Genomic DNA, 22,826 nt, shown 5'->3' on the forward strand with positions numbered 1-22,826 from the left:
TTTTCTCAGCCTATGATCCACGGCACTGCCTTAAGGGAAAGTTCATATTACGATACACGAGTCCTATAAATTGATGAATTTATAGAATAATATTATCTCAGGAATTTTCGCTTCGTTGGAAACTGGAGCTTATCACATACGAAATATTTTTAAATCTCCGTGTTTCAATATAAAATTTTACTTGGTATTACTGCCATCTAGCGAGTTTTTACTTCTATACTGTCTCAGTAAACTCTATAGTACTGTATTAATTGTCTATGCTATAATAAAAAAGGGCTAAAATATGTCGAAAGTATTTACACAGAAAATAATATATATTATTTGCAGGTAATATTAAATAAGTATATAAGTGCAAAATCACTAATATTTATTTTTAAACCCCTCTTGGTAATCGAACCCGAGACCTTTAGCACGGTAGCTAAACACGGTAGCATTACGGTATAATCTCTTGGATTCCAGTAAAGAATATGCTAAAATTTTATAGCAACAAGTTTTTTGTGCACAAGACATTAACGGAAATGTACCTTATCCGACTCTGAAATACAAAACAACCACGATTTGATGTCTAAAATTAATAAAAATATGTATAAAAAATATATAAAATATATGTTTTGTAAGTACGAGTACTGTTTTATTTTCTGAAAAAGGTTAGTTTTTCAATAAACTACCATTATTTATTAGTTCTAAAATGTATTTTTTACAGATTTCATACAGATTTTGGTTTATTAATTCTATACAAATAGACTGTGTAGGTAATTCAGATTTTTGGTTTGGTATATGGCAACACTGAATTTTTGCATCTTTGATTTGATCTTTGGAGATGACTTGACCGGAAGAAAGAATTCTGCAAGATGGCCGGCTCTAGCCGGCCGGTTATTGAATTCAGCGAAATGGCCGGCTCCGTTATACATATAGTAAGTTATCAGTGTTAAAGAGCATGTACAAGAAATAATGGTTTGAAATAGCTTTACAATCAAGGGATGGAAAGCGCCTAATCGGACAATTTAAATGACTGGTAAGCATATTATGATTTACATTGTATAAACATGTGCTTTTTATTCTATCGTAAGTAATCTTTGAATATAGAAATATTGCGTCATCCCACAAGTAATTCGTTTTTTATAGTACTTTAAAATAAATGCAAACAAAGCACTGTTTTGATCTTAAATATATTCTCCTTTACTTTCCACAATGCTCGTCCACCCAGCTGGTAGACTTTTAATGCCTCCATTTTTTTCCTAAAGTCACTCGTCCTTTACGAAAAATACTCTAAAACTGATGAGCTGATGAGACCTCGTCTGTGGAATTCATAAAAGTTCCCGTCAAGTGATTTGCAAGACAGGAATAAATGATAATCGGACTGAAAAGTAAAATTAATTTTTAAGACTGCTTTAACATAACTTTCTTCTGGATCCTTTTCGATAAATCAGTGATTTTCAACCTTATTTTGCCTACCGCCCGCTTTGAAAATGTTCTTCTTGAGAGGCTCCCCCCCTCATTTTTTTTCTATCTGTCGCAAATCTGAAATAGCTGTTGCTACGATTGTATTTAACCTGTCCGGGTGTTTAAGTTTCTGCGGACAAAACTGTATCTGGGGAGTGTTTTTTTTTTCAATTTTTATAAAAAAAAATTATCATTGTAACTATCAAGTAACATATTTTCATCAATAAAAAAAAATTAAGACCAGTAAACATATTTTATATAAAAATTATCAAAGTTTTATTTGTTTTTTTTTACAGTATCCTGACACAATGCCCACTCAATCTTCAGCGCCCCTAAATGCTAAAAGTTTAATGACGACCCGCCAGAACTTCAAAACGGTCACGTTTTATTTTTACAAAATTAAAGGCAAGCATTAATTCTTCTTCTTCTTCATCTTCTTGCTCAATGCTGAGCGTCGTGGTCTTCTGGAATGTCAGGCACTTGGTGCACAAGTCCTCTCCATTCTTCCCGGTCCTGGGCCAACTTGATGGCAGCGTTTAGCGAGGATCCGGTTAATTCCTTTATTTGGTCTGTCCATCTTGTTGGAGACCGTCCTCTTGCCCGCTTGCCTTCAACTGTACCTGTTACTACCAGTTTTTCAAGACTCTTCTCGTTCTTTCTGGCGATATGCCCAAAGTAAGACAGAATCCTTTTCCTGCAAGTAGTGGAGAGTCTTTCTGTCACTGACAGTTCGCGGAGAATGGAGACGTTTGTGCGTCTTGCAGTCCAAGGAATGCGCAGCATCCTCCTCCAGCACCACATTTCAAACACATCCAGCATATGTCTTTCCTTTTTCCTCAGTGTCCATGTTTCCACTCCATACAGCGCAATGGAGAATACAAGAGATTTCACTAGACGGGTTTTCGTTCTCCTCAGTATGGACCGATTTTTCCATATCTTCGCCAGACTAGACATTGCTGATTTTGCCATTCCAATTCTTCTCCGGATTTCTGCTTCACAGCCTCCGTCTTTAGAAATGAGTGCACCTAAATAAATAAAGTCGTCGACTTCTTCATAATCCCTTAAAGAATTGTTCCTTATCAGGGTGCCGAATCGGTCGATGACAAGAACCTTGGTTTTACTTTTGTTTATTTGAAGTCCTAAATGCTGGCTTTCTATTTCGACTCTATGGAGGAGTTCAGCCATTTCGTCCTCATTGTTGGCTATTAGCGTTGTGTCGTCTGCAAACCTTATATTGGAGATCTTTTTGCCCCCTACTGATACGCCACCTTCCCACCCGTCTAGTACTTTCCTCATTATATATTCTCCATATATATTAAAGAGATCAGGAGACAGTATACACCCTTGTCTCACGCCTTTTTGTACTTGAAATGACTCTGAGAGGAAATTATCAACTCTTACCGATGCCAAATTTTGTAATTTCTGTATGATATAACTATAATGCATGGCAATGTTTTCTCTAATAAAAAATTATTTCAGTTTTGTAGGAATAAAGGAAAACTAAGGATGCGAAATATAATTTATTTCTGGAAATAATAAATTTTGTATTGAAGTTACTTAGGGCTAAGATTTTCCTAATGAGAGGCCAATATTACGCGTAAATCCTATGGTAATTCATCCCTGGATCCAGTGGAGCGCCTGGTCTAATAAATGTATGTATTCAATTCTAAGCGTAAATAATTTTAAGTTCACTAATACCCCTTAGGTATAGTATTTCCCATAGGTATTTCTTCCGTCGCATACTCGAATTTATGCTTTTATTTGGTGCGATTATACTAAACTCTTTTTTATGTAGAAGTAACATGGTGCTTTATCCCTTGTATGCACTCACTACTCGGTAGACTTGCTGCCAATAAGAGGTATAAATAAACTGACCATTTATTTTTGTCCTCAAAACGGGACATCTTCCAATTTTCACGTAATAGTATGTATATTCAAGAAAATGGTACGTATTTTTTCAAAGCTTTATGTATTAATAAAAAGAAAAGGAATGTTGACAAAGAAAATTAAAAGAATAAATAATATATATATGAAAAAATTATGAAACGGCGATACTGCAAACTACCGCCGATTTTTTGCACTTTTTTTTTAAATTGTTACTGTGTTGCTCTTTTTTTGAAAACGGGACATTACGACGTCCCGAAACTTTACTTGGGGACAACGGGATAGGCTATCTAAGAATGGGACGTATGGTCACTTTAGGTATAAAGGGTGTTTTTATTCCTAAGGCTTGCTAACGAAATCACGTATGACAAATTATCACCTTGCAAGAATGTACATAATTGCAGTGCGCTTTGAGCACTTGCAAGGCTTACCATACAAAAAACAATCACAGTGATTGGTACATGAATTTTATTTTAATCCAGTAAACATAACAATTTGGAAATAAATCGTTTACAAATACTTCTGACATCTTTTTCTTCCTCCGTGTTCGCTCCCTAGGTCGAGCACACGGTTACCACGAGATGTCTCCGAGGTACCCTGATTTGTACCATTTACGTGGCTTTCTCCGGAGCTCCTCTGGGTACTGACCGGGTGATTGAGTATGTGTCGGTAAATGGTTGAAGTTGGTCTTCTGTAGCACCAAAATCCATGGGGTTGGAAGAAGAGATATTGGGTATTGCTTCCAGGTGACATTTTTACCACACGTCTCAACCATGTCCACATTCCTCATTTTAGGGTTACTGGTATGAGGAGCTGTTCTTTGCTTTCTTCTCACATTCTCATTCCTGACTAATGAAATCATTTCTCAAACACAATAAATAATTAATTTTATTCTTGGATATCCTGAATTGATTTCTTATAAGAAACCTATCCACCAGTGTTTTTTTTTGTTTGTTACCTATTGCCTGGAATGTATCCACCATGTAAAAAAAACAATATTTCTATGTAGCACGGCATCAGGTAAGTGAATGAACTACAACTTTTTACCAGCGTAGTAGAGTAGTCCAATGGATTATTCGTGACTTCAAACATTCATCACCATATATTGTTTGCAGATAATGAAGGATCAGCCTCAGAGTGTACTCCAACCTGCAGTAATGGTGAGCTTTACTATTCAACTCCTAATATATGTATATCAAACTACAGTAGAGTCTATAAGTTCTAATCTCATGTTTATATTTCAGAATTACATTATATTCCTGGACTGGATGGCCTCTCTAACAAAGAAATGGAACTTTTATATTAATATCCCAAATATATGGACCAATTTGTAGTCTATGCCTGCAACTCTCGAAATGAAAATAAACTTGAATGGTCTTGTGAAAGATATAAGATCTGAAAAACTAGTGAGTATGTCGTGGAGTACTATCACAATTAATTCCCATTGGCATACCAGCTGCCATATCTTGGTGGCTAAGAATATTTTACATTCGCTTATCAGCCGCGGTTTAAGCCACACCCCCTTTCTTGAGATATCTGCAAAGAAAACTTTTCGTAATGCATTATTTCTTTTTATTTTTATACAAATTTATTAACGGCATTTGACCAAAGATGTCTCCGTAAGGATAGAATTATCCTTTTTATTAAAATATCAATTAAAATCAGTTAAAATTCAAAACTTTACATCCCTGGCGTAATGTTTTACTGAGTTATTTATATAAATTTTCTTGTCCATTTATCACATTTCTGATCTAGACACCCAATAAAATATGTGCATAATAGTTATCGGTATCATATTTATTGGTAAAACATTAATAGTTATAATTTGGAGTAAAATAAATATAAGTGATTTTTTCGCTCTAATATTTATTCAATTATTTATGATAATAATATTTATTCCCTGGACTGGTACCTGAAACGGAGGGCTGATCACCTTTCCTTCATGTCTTAACAATCAAGATAACACTTACATCATGCAGTGCCCTATGCACCATTGGGGTTCAGATTAGGGGTTTGGATCGAGTTATAATTTTACGAGACAGTTTATTTTTATAACACTGTTGAATTTGAACGCCTTTGATGCTTCAAAAGTATGAGTTACACGTGAAAATTACGATTTGTTGGACTCTTTTATATCACAACAATCAATCTGTTTAGTGCGTGCTACCTTTTTCTGCATTTAAATATTATTTTTTTGTTTGTTCTCGTTTTATCAGGTGTAAAATATTAGCATGTCATTGTTTGACAAACCATATCCTCTACCCTCCACGCGGGGCAATTTTTTTACATTCGGGGATACATTTAATTTGTATACTTGTATAAAATAAAATAAAAAATTATACATGAATGAGTCAAAGCTAGCAACAGTTGATCAACACCCTTCAGCGCTTTTGAAAGAGGTTCCCGATAAAAATCAGTCTAATGAAGGTACTCGCAATACTTCCAAACTAAGTCTTCTCTCTCAACCTTTTCCTCCCAGTGATATGTATTTACTACAACTCAACACTAAAAATGAGAATACCAATATAAAATACAATAGAATTCTACAGGACTCAGAATTTTTATATTCTTCTGCAATATAATTCGTCTTCTCCTTCTAACCATTATCCGCACCCAAAATTGCATCATATAAACGTAGTATTATCTTGATCATTAACGCAACACATAAAGGAAAGGTGATCGGTCCTCCGCTTCAGGTACCAGTCCTAGTGTAACGTATTTATGTAAAAGCAATATAATTATGTATTACATAAAAGCATTATAGTATAAAGTTATTCATTTGCAGTGATTTGCAAATGAATAAAGAATTAAAAGAAATAAAGAAAAAGAAAATAAATTATTTTTAAAGAAATTATTTGTGATAAAATCTGGGATAAAATCACCAATACACAAATGAATCCCAGTGCAATTGATTTCCCGATTTATTGGAATACATGAAAAGAATGTAAACAAGGATAAAGTTAAAACTGCGCTACAAGTGCTCGTGTATATCTACTTGCTTAGTAAGGTGCTCGTGTTGGCGGCGTCACACTTTTTGACTGGCAGAAACCACGGTTCGAATGTTGAAGTCTTACATATGACACAAAGTGAACAATGAATGATAAGGAGAGTGTTACCGTATGTGGTGTTTGAATGATGCGGAATGCATTGAAACGTCACAATAGATTTTAAGAAATAGTTGTATTTACTTAGTAAAACTTTTATTAAACACGACAAAATATCAGTTTAAAAAAATCATTTCTACATAAAAAACTTACTTAAGCTTAATACACCAAAATCACTTGTGGAAAGCTTTTTTTAAAAGTTAATTACTATTCAGAAATGTTTTTTTTTCCATATATGCTCATTTACTAAAATAGTATAAGGAAACTCTTAAACCGGTACTCAGTTTTATGGTGAATGTTTGTTGCAGGAGTCACTAACCCTAGTGTCCTAAGCCTATAAGGATGCAGAGAACATCTCCAAACAGATATTAGCCGGAGAGATTGATGGTAAACATTTCCTGAGAACTAAGGGAGCCACGCACAGTTAAGGTTTAACGAGAGAAGTTAAGCAACAAAGCCTCACCAACCAACTGACCCAGCTCAACAGGGCAGGTTTACCCTCCAAATAACCAGTGTTCGTCTCATCCTTACTCTGATTATGATCATCCTTTGCGATGCATTTTACTTCTATAGCCTTAATATATCACGTTGAATGTAGTATAAGGAAATGATGGCATCCGTCATGTCTTATTCTGATCTTACAACAAACCAGAGGTCACTCTGTTTGTCTTCACTTGGGTTTTTACAATACTGGCTCACCAGGAAGAGTATGAGACCTGTTATGATGCACTCACTGCTTAAATTCGATCCGTCGTTAATTTACTTTCATTACTACTTGTGAATATATTTAACGAATTACCCTAGCAGAAAGCTTAAAGTAGCCGGTTTCTTATAGATTCGGTCACCGAAGATGGGCCCTTTCCACTTTGCCATTACCGTTGGCAGGTTGGTTCCACTGATCCGTCTTTAATTGACTTTCATTACTACTTATAAATATATTTAAGGAATTGCCCTTGGAGATAGTTTAAATAAGCCGGTTTCTTGTAGATTCGGTCACCGAAGATGGGCCCTTTCCACTTTGCCATTACCGTTGGCGGGTTGGTTCCACTAATCCGTCTTTAATTGACTTTCATTACTACTTATGAATATATTTAACGAATAGCCCTACCAAATAACTTAAAGAAGCCGGATTCTTGTAGATTCGGTCACCGAAGATGGGCCCTCTCCACTTTGCTATTACCGTTGGCAGGTTGGTCCGTCTTTGATTGACTTTCATTACTACTTGCGAATATATTTAACGAATAGCCCTACCAAATAACTTGAAAAAGCCGGATTCTTGTAGATTCGGTCACCGAAGATGGGCCCTTTCCACTTTGCCATTACCGTTGGCAGGTTGGTTCCACTAATCCGTCTTTAATTGACTTTCATTACTACTTATGAATATATTGAACGAATGGCCCTTGGTGATAGCTTAAAATAGCCGGTTTCTTGTAGATTCGGTCACCGAAGTTGCGCCCTTTCCATTTTGCTATTACCGTTGGCAGGTTGGTCCGTCTTTGATTGACTTTCATTACTACTTGCGAATATATTTAACGAATTGCCCTACCAAATAACTTGAAGAAGCCGGATTCTTGTAGATTCGGTCACCGAAGATGGGCCCTATCCACTTTGCCATTACCGTTGGGAGGTTGGTTCCACTGATCCGTCTTTAATTGACTTTCATTACTACTTGCGAATATATTTAACGAATAGCCCTACCAAATAACTTGAAGAAGCCGGATTCTTGTAGATTCGGTCACCGAAGATGGGCCCTTTCCACTTTGCCATTACCGTTGGCAGGTTGGTTCCACTGATCCGTCCTTAATTGACTTTCATTACTACTTATGAATATATTTAACGAATTGCCCTTGGATATAGCTTAAAATAGCCGGTTTCTTGTAGATTCGGTCACCGAAGTTGCACCCTTTCCATTTTGCTATTACCGTTGGCAGGTTGGTCCGTCTTTGATTGACTTTCATTACTACTTGCGAATATATTTAACGAATTGCCCTACCAAATAACTTAAAGAAGCCGGATTCTTGTAGATTCGGTCACCGAAGATGGGCCCTCTCCACTTTGCTATTACCGTTGGCAGGTTGGTCCGTCTTTGATTGACTTTCATTACTACTTGCGAATATATTTAACGAATTGCCCTACCAAATAACTTGAAGAAGCCGGATTCTTGTAGATTCGGTAACCGAAGATGGGCCCTATCCACTTTGCCATTACCGTTGGCAGGTTGGTTCCACTGATCCGTCTTTAATTGACTTTCATTACTACTTGCGAATATATTTAACGAATAGCCCTACCAAATAACTTGAAGAAGCCGGATTCTTGTAGATTCGGTCACCGAAGATGGGCCCTTTCCACTTTGCCATTACCGTTGGCAGGTTGGTTCCACTGATCCGTCTTTAATTGACTTTCATTACTACTTATGAATATATTTAACGAATTGCCCTTGGAGATAGTTTAAATAAGCCGGTTTCTTGTAGATTCGGTCACCGAAGATGGGCCCTTTCCACTTTGCCATTACCGTTGGCAGGTTGGTTCCACTGATCCGTCTTTAATTGACTTTCATTACTACTTATAAATATATTTAAGGAATTGCCCTTGGAGATAGTTTAAATAAGCCGGTTTCTTGTAGATTCGGTCACCGAAGATGGGCCCTTTCCACTTTGCCATTACCGTTGGCAGGTTGGTTCCACTAATCCGTCTTTAATTGACTTTCATTACTACTTATGAATATATTGAACGAATGGCCCTTGGAGATAGCTTAAAATAGCCGGTTTCTTGTAGATTCGGTCACCGAAGTTGCGCCCTTTCCATTTTGCTATTACCGTTGGCAGGTTGGTCCGTCTTTGATTGACTTTCATTACTACTTGCGAATATATTTAACGAATTGCCCTACCAAATAACTTGAAGAAGCCGGATTCTTGTAGATTCGGTCACCGAAGATGGGCCCTATCCACTTTGCCATTACCGTTGGCAGGTTGGTTCCACTGATCCGTCTTTAATTGACTTTCATTACTACTTGCGAATATATTTAACGAATAGCCCTACCAAATAACTTGAAGAAGCCGGATTCTTGTAGATTCGGTCACCGAAGATGGGCCCTTTCCACTTTGCCATTACCGTTGGCAGGTTGGTTCCACTGATCCGTCTTTAATTGACTTTCATTACTACTTATAAATATATTTAAGGAATTGCCCTTGGAGATAGTTTAAATTAGCCGGTTTCTTGTAGATTCGGTCACCGAAGATGGGCCCTTTCCACTTTGCCATTACCGTTGGCGGGTTGGTTCCACTAATCCGTCTTTAATTGACTTTCATTACTACTTATGAATATATTTAACGAATAGCCCTACCAAATAACTTAAAGAAGCCGGATTCTTGTAGATTCGGTCACCGAAGATGGGCCCTCTCCACTTTGCTATTACCGTTGGCAGGTTGGTCCGTCTTTGATTGACTTTCATTACTACTTGCGAATATATTTAACGAATAGCCCTACCAAATAACTTGAAAAAGCCGGATTCTTGTAGATTCGGTCACCGAAGATGGGCCCTTTCCACTTTGCCATTACCGTTGGCAGGTTGGTTCCACTGATCCGTCTTTAATTGACTTTCATTACTACTTATGAATATATTTAACGAATTGCCCTTGGAGATAGTTTAAATAAGCCGGTTTCTTGTAGATTCGGTCACCGAAGATGGGCCCTTTCCACTTTGCCATTACCGTTGGCAGGTTGGTTCCACTGATCCGTCTTTAATTGACTTTCATTACTACTTATAAATATATTTAAGGAATTGCCCTTGGAGATAGTTTAAATAAGCCGGTTTCTTGTAGATTCGGTCACCGAAGATGGGCCCTTTCCACTTTGCCATTACCGTTGGCGGGTTGGTTCCACTAATCCGTCTTTAATTGACTTTCATTACTACTTATGAATATATTTAACGAATAGCCCTACCAAATAACTTAAAGAAGCCGGATTCTTGTAGATTCGGTCACCGAAGATGGGCCCTCTCCACTTTGCTATTACCGTTGGCAGGTTGGTCCGTCTTTGATTGACTTTCATTACTACTTGCGAATATATTTAACGAATAGCCCTACCAAATAACTTGAAAAAGCCGGATTCTTGTAGATTCGGTCACCGAAGATGGGCCCTTTCCACTCTGCCATTACCGTTGGCAGGTTGGTTCCACTAATCCGTCTTTAATTGACTTTCATTACTACTTGCGAATATATTTAACGAATAGCCCTACCAAATAACTTGAAGAAGCCGGATTCTTGTAGATTCGGTCACCGAAGATGGGCCCTTTCCACTTTGCCATTACCGTTGGCAGGTTGGTTCCACTGATCCGTCTTTAATTGACTTTCATTACTACTTATAAATATATTTAAGGAATTGCCCTTGGAGATAGTTTAAATAAGCCGGTTTCTTGTAGATTCGGTCACCGAAGATGGGCCCTTTCCACATTGCCATTACCGTTGGCGGGTTGGTTCCACTAATCCGTCTTTGATTGACTTTCATTACTACTTGCGAATATATTTAACGAATAGCCCTACCAAATAACTTGAAAAAGCCGGATTCTTGTAGATTCGGTCACCGAAGATGGGCCCTTTCCACTTTGCCATTACCGTTGGCAGGTTGGTTCCACTAATCCGTCTTTAATTGACTTTCATTACTACTTATGAATATATTGAACGAATGGCCCTTGGAGATAGCTTAAAATAGCCGGTTTCTTGTAGATTCGGTCACCGAAGTTGCGCCCTTTCCATTTTGCTATTACCGTTGGCAGGTTGGTCCGTCTTTGATTGACTTTCATTACTACTTGCGAATATATTTAACGAATTGCCCTACCAAATAACTTGAAGAAGCCGGATTCTTGTAGATTCGGTCACCGAAGATGGGCCCTATCCACTTTGCCATTACCGTTGGCAGGTTGGTTCCACTGATCCGTCTTTAATTGACTTTCATTACTACTTGCGAATATATTTAACGAATAGCCCTACCAAATAACTTGAAGAAGCCGGATTCTTGTAGATTCGGTCACCGAAGATGGGCCCTTTCCACTTTGCCATTACCGTTGGCAGGTTGGTTCCACTGATCCGTCTTTAATTGACTTTCATTACTACTTATGAATATATTTAACGAATTGCCCTTGGAGATAGTTTAAATAAGCCGGTTTCTTGTAGATTCGGTCACCGAAGATGGGCCCTTTCCACTTTGCCATTACCGTTGGCAGGTTGGTTCCACTGATCCGTCTTTAATTGACTTTCATTACTACTTATAAATATATTTAAGGAATTGCCCTTGGAGATAGTTTAAATAAGCCGGTTTCTTGTAGATTCGGTCACCGAAGATGGGCCCTTTCCACTTTGCCATTACCGTTGGCGGGTTGGTTCCACTGATCCGTCTTTAATTGACTTTCATTACTACTTATGAATATATTTAACGAATTGCCCTTGGAGATAGCTTAAAATAGCCGGTTTCTTGTAGATTCGGTCACCGAAGTTGCGCCCTTTCCACTTTGCTATTACCGTTGGCAGGTTGGTCTGTCTTTAATTGACTTTCTTTACTACTTCCGAATATATTTAACGAATTGCCCTAGCAGATAGCTTAAAATAGCCGGATTCTTGTAGATTCGGTCACCGAAGATGGCGCTCTCCACTTTGCCATTACTGTTGGCAGGTTGGTTTCACTGAATTCAATAATTTTTCCGATTCTTCAGTCAACAATTCAGTATCTCCTTGCAAATGGCAATCGGGACAAGGACGATCTGTCACCATACTTGGCATAAAATCATCGTCATCGAACAGATTTCTATCAAATGGGTAAATACCACATTTTTTAAAGGCATTCAAAATGTTTGTAGGCGTCATAGATTTAATGAAAGCTGTCCCTGCAAGTTCACCTATTGGATGTTGCAGTATCCAAGATTCTATTGCAGCATTATAATAGGTCTTAAATGGACCAAAAACTCCAACATCTTATGGTTGTAGTTTTCCTGATGTGTGCGGATGTAAAGTTAGCACAGAACACCGAATGCCTTGGCCAAGTCAAGAGCCTCTAAAGATAGGTGGGTAGGTAACTCGTGCTTACCCATGATTAAAACACTCGGGTTTTCCTGGGAACTGTTAGTGTGCTTTATGAAGTGTTTCATAACCTCCGGGAAAAGATCAGAATTCATCCACCCCGATGAAGCTGCTAGACCCAAGGTTCCTGGTGGGGTATTTTTAAGCATATGGTCTTTAATTTTTTTACGCGGGAACACCATTACAGGAGGAATACTGGTACCACGTGCGCTAATAATGCAGCATGTGGTTACCAATGTTCCTTTCTCCCCACTTGTTACTTTACCGAGACTTTTGCGTCCCTTTGGTGCTAACACTTTTTGAGTTTTTAGAACTGTCGTTGTAGATGTTTTGTCCAAATTGTATATTCTAGTTCCATTAGCGAACTCGGGATTTCTCTTCAAAACTTTTTCCAAGTTATCGTAAAATCTTTTTTCATTTATTTTATTAAATGCTGTGGCTCTAGCTCAACTACACGCTTCAGGCCTTCTTAAACCAAGATTATCTATTCCTTTCAAGAATTATAAATAATAATAACCATATCCGCTCCATAGGTGGAGCATATGGAGTCCACAAACTGTCTCCAGGGTTTTCTGTCGGCTGCCAGCTCCCTTGCATCCTCCCAAGTCAGATCCGCGTCCCGAAGTTCTGACGAGAACTGCCGACGAATTATCAGCAGTGGTCGTCCTGGGCGGCGCGAACCTGATGCCTTGTAAAAGAGGCAAGCTTGATTAAGGCTCTCAAGAGGCATGCGGAGTACATGGCCAAGCCAACTGAATCGCCTTTTCTTGACGACAGTTGTGACCAAGATTAGCTGCGTCCTACGCCTTATCTCTTCATTCCTCACAAAGTCAAACCACCGCACGCTTAAGAATCTCCGCAAACACCTATTCTCAAAGCTTAGTACACAGCTGCTCTGGGCCCTTGTAAGGTGCCATGTTTCGCAGCCGTATAAGAGAACAGGAGCAATGCAGGCATTGTATAGGCGGCATTTGATTTTCACCGAGTATAAATCCGATTTCCAGACAGCCTTCATACTTCATACTTCAGCAAGTCCTAATCGCACTCCCAGTTCCTTTTGAAGGCTGCCATTTTCAGTCGCGTACACTCCTAAGTACTTGAAACTCTCGACCCTTTCGATGCGCTGGTTACTCAACATCAAGGGTTGTTGGGCTTCTAGGCATGAGCTGTTGCACAACACATGGGTTTTTGCAACATTTATTGTAAGCCCCATGTGCGTAGAGTACCTATTTACCCTGTCGACGATCAATTGAAGACCCTCGACGGAGTCATCAATTAAAACAGCATCATCTGTGTACTCTAGGTCGCAGAGTTTCCGGGAGGGGGAGATGGATATACCTCGGTCAGATGGTAATGACTTTCGAAGAATGAAATCCATGAGGATGATGAAGAGAAACGGTGCAAGGACGCAGCCTTGTCTTACTCCGGTAGAGACCCCAAACCAATCCGTGACAACATCGTCAACTCTCATACAGCATTCACTATTGAGGTGAATGGACTTAATTAGCTCCACTAATTTCGCAGGCACCCCATAAGCTTCCAGTACTTTCCAGAGTGGGCCTGTGCGGACTATCAAACGCTTTCTCATAGTCTACAAAACACATCGCCAGAGAACTGTTAAATTCCTGGCTCTGCTGTAGAATGTGGCGAATATTATGGATTTGATCCGCACAGGACCTGCCAGGCAGAAACCCTGCCTGGTTTTCTCTGAGCACCTGCATAATGGGGGCTCGGATTCTCTGCAAGATTACGTGGGCAAGCACCTTCCCAGGTACGCTGAGTAGCGTAATGCCGCGGTAGTTGTCACAGTTGAGTGGATCACCCTTCTTATGTAACACGGTAATCTATAATTTGGGTTAACCGTATAATTTGGTACTAAAGAAATATTTTGTATGCCCTCGCTATTCAATTTGAAGTAATAGCGCCTTAATGTTGTAAAAGGGATGCTCATTTCGCGTACTACTTTTCTGATACTTTTGTCTTTTTTTATACGTTGTAACGCTTCTTTCATCTGAGCTGCTGAATGATTAGCTATTTTTCGGGTCAGGGCTTTAGGGCGAGCCATCCTGCAAATAAATAAAATATGTATTTTGACCTTAGTAAATATGTGGGTAGCGTAATAAATATTTATAAAAGCTTAGGTACACGGTGGATCATGATTCACTGTGTACTACAGCTTAGTGATCCACTGTACCCTAAGCGGCCATTTTGTTTATCTAATCGAGAAATCACAAAATTATAAGTTTGTTAATGACAGTTGTACTGTCAAATATAACAAGAATATATGTAAGTTACAGTAAAATTAGTGGCACGTGAAAATGTTACATGCCATTCAGACAAGAAACAAAATAAACTTACCTTCAAAATAAATTTTCGAGTCACGAAAAAACAAAAATGTCACAACACGTGTGTATTCTACCATACCTACAAGACGACTAGTTCTGACGTGTCTGCCCTATGAGGCCCTCTTACTGTGAGCAAGACGCAATTATAGTGCTGATACTTTTACACACAGTCGATCCACTGTGCCACTGTCGGCACCTTGACCCTACTTATTTTGCAAAAGAAGGGTTTTTTTTGTTAGAAACATTTGAAATATATTTGCAACGATGTTTTTGTGACCACTCTATTGCGAGTCCGGCCGTTTGGGTCCGAGGTTGTAAACCAATTGTTTATTAGTTCTTTGTATTCCGAGAATATCTATCCTCCAAACAACTCATTGGCTCTAGTTTTGGGTTATTACATGTTACTTACTTGAATATGGCACCGAAAACAACAGATGGGTCGTATCAATAGGCGGAGCAGGCATGTGAAAGAATCTTTCCAGGTACACGGTGTTTTTGAAGAGACAAGTATAAACACTTTTTAGCAAATTAAAAAATATTGTAACAGCCGTCGCTGTTTGTTAGTAAAAATACTTTGTATCACAAGGTTTATTTCACAACACCAGCGCAATACAACTTTATGTATGATCTTCATTGGTCTCGATCCAGGGAAGAAGTGTGGGTTGCCAACGGTTGTTTTCTAGTACACGTGCTCCAGGCAACCTGGCGGGCATCCATTGGCTGACATCATTCTCCACTCCTTGACATCAATATTGCCATGTTACATTATATTTAAAAAAATATTTTTATAACTTTTATTAATATAACTTAACACTATAACTTAACATATAACTTATAACTTATAACTTATAACTTATAACATATAACTTAACATTTTACTTAATTTAATCACTTGTAAAATTTTAAGGTATGATATTTTTCAAAACACTCTCCAATGCACATAGCTGGTTTGCTGTCACAAGTTTTACAAAAGTGTATGGTCCTTTTTTGTTGTTTTTTATCGGAACACATTATACACTCACGACATTTTTTTTCATTTTGAGGTATTATTACGTGTAATTTTCCATCCAATCTTTGTTCTGGATCGAGACAGTGTCTGCCTTTGGTACAGTTTAATCCTCCTCTATGATTTTCGACTAATTGATTGATAAGTTTGTCAACAAATTTATGATGTGTCATAACTTTTAAGTTTGTTTGATATTGTTTTTCCTTAAATAAAATGTATGAGTTAACAACGGAAACTTCAAGACCCCAAAAAAATAATTTTCGCCACCATTTCAAAGTTTTTCTCAAAAATGGGTAGGTGGCAATATACTGGTCTGCAGTATCCACACCTCCCATATGTTTGGTGTAATTTATAACCATAATCGGTTTTACTATCGTTGCTTCTTGGCCACCTCTCATTATTCTTCTTACTGTTTTATAATCGTTTGAATAGTGATTTGTATATAATGTTACTGTTCTCTTGTCCTTCCAAGCAAGAAGCAGTTCGTTATTTTTGACACAAGTTATAGATTCACCAGACTTCAATTTTGCATTTTTTATTGGCAATGGCATATGCCTTCTAGTCGTAATTACTGTGCCTGTTAAATGAGTGTTTAATTTTATCAATTCTTCTCCTAATTGCGGGCTTGTATAAAGCCTGTCAGTAAACATATGATACCCTTCAGCTTCAGGAATAGAGATTAGCAAATTGTTGTAAAGGTGCAAAACAATTCGTGAAGTAAATGGGAGATCAGGTCTAATTAAGCTATTTGTGGTTACGGCACCATAATATGGAATAAATGAATAAATATAACCAGATCCCGAATCCGCCAAAATGTACCTATCCATTTCATAAAAACAAATCGATTACATGAAGTCCAACTTTCTTGTACCACTTGGTAGACTTACGCATACAAGAAAGGCTACTCAGCATCATATTAGTTTTATCTACAGAACCCATATTCTTGTATTCAAGAACTGCTGTTGGTTTGCAAATAGGTTCGCCGGTTATCCTGTTTACATTCCTTGTTGCGTCAGAATAGAGAGTAGTTAAAATATGAACTTCGCGTCTATTGTGCCATTTTATGGCTAGTAGTGATCCTTAATGGAGAGCTTGTAAATCTCCTTTTTTTTTTTTGAAATATGGGCATATTTTTTCGGTTGCTCCTTACCGTTCCACAAGCTTTCGTCTTTTTTTCATGCAAAAATTGAAACAGAGAAACAGAGAAAGGCACGTGTACCAATTATCGCACCACAGAGTGTGTCCCTTTTCAAAATAATCTTTCATGAACGTTGTTACAACAGCCCCGGATACACCTATCGATTCACTGTCTGTTATATCTGTACCATCACCGCAGTAAATGATAGAATTTAAAGTGTAACCCGTAGCTACATCACACATCACAAACATTTTAATCTTGAATCTATGTCTTTTTGAAGGTATATATTGCTTAAAATGTTATCGTCCCTTGAAAACAATAATGCTTTCATCTATACATATATTGCGGTGCGGCTTCATGGTGTTTTTAAATAAATCACGACAATGATCAATCAATAGTCTTATTTTATGTAACTTGTCACCGTATGTAACATTCTCCACATCACAGTAATGGAGCATCTGCAGGATAATTTCAAAACGATCTCTACTCATCGTTTTTCCAGAAATTGGACCCTTCAGTAAAGGATCCGTGCTCCAATGCTCCTCAATTGTAAGGTGACGGTTCCTGGTCATCAATAAACAAACCGCATAAAATATATACATTTCTTCCGGAACGGTATTACGCCATTTGTGAATGCGGGATTTTTCTTTGAACTCTTCCGTTCTCATTAGGTCATCGTAATATTGGTTCGTAAATTTAGCAATTTTCGCAATTAAAACCAAATTAAAAAAATGTAAGAAGTAGTCCAACTCGGAGGAATTTTCGGTCAAGCCTGTAGATGGATTTATCCCCGATGTGAAATTATCAAATTCATAAACTATTGGAACAAAATCACCAGATGTCCAAGATGCCGGGAGGACTTCTACATTTTCTTGTCTCCCGGTTGGTTGGCTTCTTTCAGCAAAAGCAGCTGAAGTTCCTGCACGAGGACAAGGACCGTCTCCGACTCCGACTCAAAGACTCTGGCTTCACATTCATCATCACTACTCATTTCATAATCCGAATTCAACATTATCATATCCTCTATTTCTATTTGTGACAGGTTACAGCTCTCCATTTTTAATAATATAAACTTTTTTTTAAAATATATCACAAGGCACTAAATATTCAAACTATAAAAATCACAATCGTAATATGAATATATCTTTATATTTGTATTTAAGTTTTTTAAAACAGGACACAGTATTGCGAGTTTCCTAAATCGGATTTTTTACAAATAAAAACAAAAAAATACTTTAATTTTTTAAAGTTATGTGACGCGCGATTTATATTTTTTTGCAAAAATAAAAGCTAATGCAAAAACGACAAAACACTCCTCACAGACATTAAGCAAAAGTCTCCGAGAAAATAAAAAAAAAATAAAGTTGAGTATTCCCGAAAAAAAGGTACACCGCGAACCGAGATTTAGTATACAGTAACAGAAAAATTATACATATATCCTTACTGACGCATAATCCACTTCAAAACTAGGAAATTTGGGCGCGCCACGTAGCGGCCAAAAGTTGAACTGTTCGGCAATCTCACAGTTCATCGGAGATCTACTTATGAATATATTTAGCAAATAGCCCTAGCAGATAACTTAAAGTAGCCAACTTCTTGTAGATTCGGTCACCGAAGATGGCCCTCTCCACTTTGCCATTACCGTTGGCAGGTTGGTTCCAATGATCGGGTGGGAGAACAACCAAATCTTCAAACCTTAAATTTTGTTATCCATTACAAGTTAAATTATCCATCGATCCATCTTTAATTGGCTTTCATTACTACTTGTGAATATATTTTACAAATAGCCCTAGCGGATCAGCTCGAAAAAGGCAATGTCATAAAGATTCGGTGACCAAAGATAGCACTCTCCACTACGCCATTACTGTTGGCAGGTTGGTTCCACTGATCGGGTGGCAGAACAAACAAATTTTATAACATTTTTTTTTATCCTGGATTTGTTTCACTTTGATCGTGACCTTTCATGGTATGATTTTTATTTACCCTTTACCCAGAAATGGGTTTTAATTGATTTGAATTTTTTCTTTGCTTAGATGAAGTCAATGTCTCAGGAGAGCAAATCGAGCAGTGCTAGACATATTGTGCTCAGTAGCTCAAAAACTATGCACTTGGTTAATGTAATATGATATATGTAATTATGTACATATATGCAGTGTAAGTTGTAATTGAGATATAACTATCCAAAATCACGGCCGAAAGACTGGAGATATGTGTTTTTAAAATCAATGGAGTTATTTTTCATAGCTTAGTAATCTGAAAGCTCTCAAAATGAGTGGGAAGATATTGATGCCCAAAGCTCTATATGCACAACACCTATGCACCATAAGTGCTCATGAAAATTTTGTTAAATAGCTACTAAAGTTAAATAGCTAATAAAGAAACTAAAGCGTAAAATAATCATTAATGGGAATTTTTATTCACTGTTAAAAAGTCCAAAATTGTCAAAAAATTGAAAACCTTGTATTATTTCCCTTGTATTTTCGTTTTTGCCACAAAATTGTGTATAATTTTTTTATTTATTTTAAATATGTATAAAAATGTAATTATTAAATAAAATGTAATAAATCTTAATTTATTTTGTGTTATTAACCTTTGCCGTACTGATCATCCAATAATTACACATGATCCAAAAGGGAGTACCTTAAGACCCCACTTCATATTTGTATGGAAATTGTATTACACAGCTCGCAGCAATACCAACTCGCCGCCTACAGAGTCATAGGGACAACACATATGTGCCACCGCGCCGTCATGCGGCGACTGAGTGGGAGTAGCGAGCAATAGAATATCGGGTCACTAGATCAAACGAAAGCTGAGTATCTAGCGGTCTTGCTCTCTAGTTACAGTAGTACCACATTGATTAGAATTATTAAAATAATATGTAGCTATCAGACACAAAAGTCAAATAAGTACGTTGATCTCACGGCACTGACTGATTGTGTTTTTTTTTATCAAAAACAGTATTTTGAAACATTTTACTATTTGAAATTATAAAAATAAACAAGGAAAAATATTTTTAAGATTACAAAATATATGGAGTAAGTAGCTCTTATACTAAAGTTATCAAATTAAAATTCTTATATGGGGATTTCAATCCCACTGTAAGATCCGGATATGTAAAAGGTATTGATTTTAGATTGTAATATTTTACAGGTCCTGTTATTTTCAAAACCACTATTACATTTTTTTTTATTATCAGAATCGATGTTCTCAAGGGAAATTGTATTACAACCCACATATTTTTGGTTTGAGGTTTTGAGAACTTTTTTTTAAAAACATGTACATTGCTATTGGTTTTCTGTAAGAATGTTCCGGAAACTAGTGGAGTCCATGACAAGGAAGTGTACAGTATTATTCTTTTTCCTATCTCCATCCCAGCTTATCGTCTTTATAGTTGGGTCACCTCTCCCTCGTCGTCAGGTCGTTCTGTCACGGGCAACGTGACCTAGGCCATACCTTCGAATCACATTTTCTTTCGGCAGTATCCATGAATTTTTTGTCTTCCTTTAGAAGTCATTTGAGAAAGATCCAGGATTAGTATAAATTAGAATGAAAGCATCTTACTTGACCCATAATTAACAATATGACAATGACTAAACTTTCCTCCCTGTTATCCATGTTAACACGTTTCCGACGGGTGTTTTTTACACCTGCAGACCGCTGGCGATGGGATATGATAATTGCGTATATGTAGTTTAGACAAATGATTCCCAAAGTGGTCTATATCGACCCCCAGGGGTCTACGACAGTGAAAAATAAATTAAGGGTCCATGAAATAGAAATGGGGATCAACAATGCACAGTTTATGTCGCAAGGTACTCAAGATTCATACCTTAGTTTCTCTGGACTGGTTATTGACATGTAGTAAATTTTGGCTTTTGTCCCCGAGTCTTAATTGCTTGAAAGAAAGTTTTAAATTGCTTTTCCATCCTCATACCTAGTGGGAAGGGGTTTTAGTGCAGTTACCTATCTCCTATCAAAAAAATAAACAAACTGACATCATTAACCGAGGAGATTTGAGATTAAACCTAACTAAATTGAAGTAAAACATTGAAAATATATTATTAAAGCATCAGGTTCATCCTTCACACTAAAAGCATTTATTTTTGCTTATTTATTTTATGTAACAGAAAGTAAATTTAATTTTGAATTTAATAAATAAATGTATAAAACCTAACATGTGTTTTTTTTATTCTTGCTATATTTCACTACCCTTATAAATTTAAATCTTTTAAAGTGAGTAGCAGTACATACACCGGCTCTCAAAAATACATTTGAAGTAAATGAATTTTCTAAAAATCAATATCAGGTAAGGCGGGGGTCTACCAAAAATTGAAAAACATGGCAAGGGGGTCTACGAGACAAAAAAGTTTGGGAACCTTTAGACCTTAACAAAGATATTGATACGTCATATTCATATAAAAACATTAAATAATTCCTTCTATTCTGACTTTAAATGAGGCTGGCGCGGAAGGTAAAATTACCCTTCCCGTCAATCATCAAATCCCTTAAGCGTCAATCAACCAAATGGGTAGAAATACTTTTCCCATCCTAAGGGCGCTTGTGAACTTCAGGAATTGTACCGTCCGGTTAGCATGATATAACGGATGATTGGATTGTGCTTTTGGGCTTCTTTCTTTGGATCGGTGGGTGTTTATTCGATCACGCTAAACTGTCGTAGTTGCTTTTATTTTTCAAAACTGGACTGCCGGATGGTAAAATTCCGTGTAGTGCACAGACACTCTAAATGTGTTGACACATTTCAGACAGGTATTTTTTACGCCTGCAGACAGCTGGTGGCGGGATTAGATCATTATGCATAAACAGTTAAGAATAACTAACTAATTAACCATCACGCCGCTTCCCCGCAGGGGTAGGCAGAGAGGATAGAACGCCACACCTTATGACCTTTACAAAGATATTGGTATATAATATTCATTAAAAAACTTTGGATAATTTCTTCTTTTCTGCCTTTGAAATGAGGCTAGCGCAGAAGACAAAAATACCCTTTCCGTCTGTAACGGACCAGCTGAGCCCTTAAAAGGACTGTTTTTATAAATTTAAGAATAAATGAGAATTGTAAGCAAAGGGCTGTTCCTCTAATAAAGGATTTGTTTGCCACGAAGGAACAGCCCTTGCGATAATCATAGGTTATTTAGGCTAAGACGAAGTATTCGATATGAATAATTTATGTGAAATGTATAATTTGTGTGATGAAACATAGTACGGAGCGACTCTGTCCGAGCTGCCGCCTCATAATGAAACTCGAGGAAAGGGGGCGTGGCTCCCGCTACGCTGAGGCCTACCGGACCCAGTGGAAAGTGGTGGGGAGTCGCGGGCGCGAGCAACAGGGTGACCGGCTCGGCAGATTAGCTCCGTACGCATATCAATATCTGTGCCTTTGACCAAATAAATCATTTCACTCACACCGAGCTCTTCGTTTTACTTTGATCTTCGCCAACCCTTCGTCACTACCTCGACTTTGAAATCTTCTGGGACTTCGCTACGCCCACTGGACAACGAATCGACAACTATACGGACCTACGCATCTCTACCGAGCTCATAACTTTCGGGATTTACGACCCCGAGAGCGACGGAGCGGAGAAGTCGCAGCCACACCTGTACAGTCTAGCGGTGTGTTGGACATACGCTGTTTGTGCGACACACCGTCCTCATGCATAAATCGACCGACTGGGTAGAAATATCTTTCCCATCCGAAGTGTGTTAATAAGAAACATAGACCACCTCTTCATCCTTTAACATTCCAATGGCACAACTCTAAAATTTAAATAAGTAGGTACATAAGTTATTCATTTCAAAAGTTTTAGCAGCAGA

At 37.6% G+C, this 22,826-nt stretch overlaps 1 long non-coding RNA gene across 1 annotated transcript; it reads left to right on the forward strand.

Moving 5' to 3' along the window:
• Positions 1 to 827: 827 nt before the first annotated feature.
• On the forward strand, positions 828 to 21,262 carry LOC148308644 (uncharacterized). Its single transcript, XR_015837648.1, has 7 exons — positions 828 to 1,015; positions 1,740 to 1,848; positions 2,923 to 3,095; positions 4,443 to 4,487; positions 4,572 to 4,733; positions 6,740 to 6,818; positions 19,025 to 21,262. It is a non-coding gene; the product is annotated as an uncharacterized LOC148308644 (long non-coding RNA).
• The last annotated feature ends 1,564 nt before the right edge of the window (positions 21,263 to 22,826 follow it).

The sequence above is a fragment of the Brachycentrus maculatus genome, unplaced genomic scaffold (genome assembly GCF_059751285.1).
Source record: "Brachycentrus maculatus isolate JH-2025_06_01 unplaced genomic scaffold, ASM5975128v1 h1tg000153l, whole genome shotgun sequence".
In the NCBI taxonomy this organism is placed as follows: Eukaryota; Metazoa; Arthropoda; class Insecta; order Trichoptera; family Brachycentridae; genus Brachycentrus; species Brachycentrus maculatus.